The 581-nt window shown below is 41.5% G+C and overlaps 1 non-coding gene across 1 annotated transcript; it reads right to left on the bottom strand.

Moving 5' to 3' along the window:
* Positions 1–386: 386 nt before the first annotated feature.
* Positions 387–522, bottom strand: LOC111650472 (small nucleolar RNA SNORA17). The gene has a single exon (XR_002760409.2). It is a non-coding gene; the product is annotated as a small nucleolar RNA SNORA17 (small nucleolar RNA).
* Between the last annotated feature and the right edge of the window lie 59 nt (positions 523–581).

The following is a 581-nucleotide window of genomic DNA, read 5'->3' as shown; positions in this document are numbered from 1 at the left end:
TTGCAGTTCATACATAAATCTGAATGTATATATTTTCACTCAGACAGGTATGGAACATCATACACACAGGTGGTGTGTGTTACCTGGAATACCAGCCTTGGCGATGGCGGCAGCAGCGTGATCCTGAGTGGAGAAGATGTTACAGCTGGACCACTGAACCTGAGGAGGAAGATAAACATTGACTTAATATAAACATAATTTAACTATTAGAATCAGGCTTCTTTATCTTTTTATCCAAGATAATTAAAATCAAATTCCAACTAAAAGTGAAAGTCTAGATGAGTCATGTTCTGGTGTTGATCATCATCAGTTAGAGCTCTACCTGTGACTGACAGGTGTGACCTTTACAGGTGTCTGATTGGCTCATGCAGCAGCCTCAGTGTTGAGGTGTGGGTGGTGATGATCACTCTGAGTCCTCAGTGTGTCGTAGAGTCTCAGTGCAGACCACCACCTGTCTCTCTCTGCCGCCTCCTGACACAGCTGCAACACTCACAGTTGAGCTGCAACGCCTCGAGGGGCAGGACGTCACTTCATGTATAATAATAATAATAATAATAATAATAATAATAATAATAATAATA

This window comes from Seriola lalandi, unplaced genomic scaffold (assembly GCF_002814215.2).
Source record: "Seriola lalandi dorsalis isolate HSWRI2012SDOR001 ecotype SW California unplaced genomic scaffold, Sedor1 jcf7180001967673, whole genome shotgun sequence".
NCBI lineage: Eukaryota > Metazoa > Chordata > Actinopteri > Carangiformes > Carangidae > Seriola > Seriola lalandi.
This window is presented reverse-complemented; position numbering and strand designations above follow the sequence as displayed.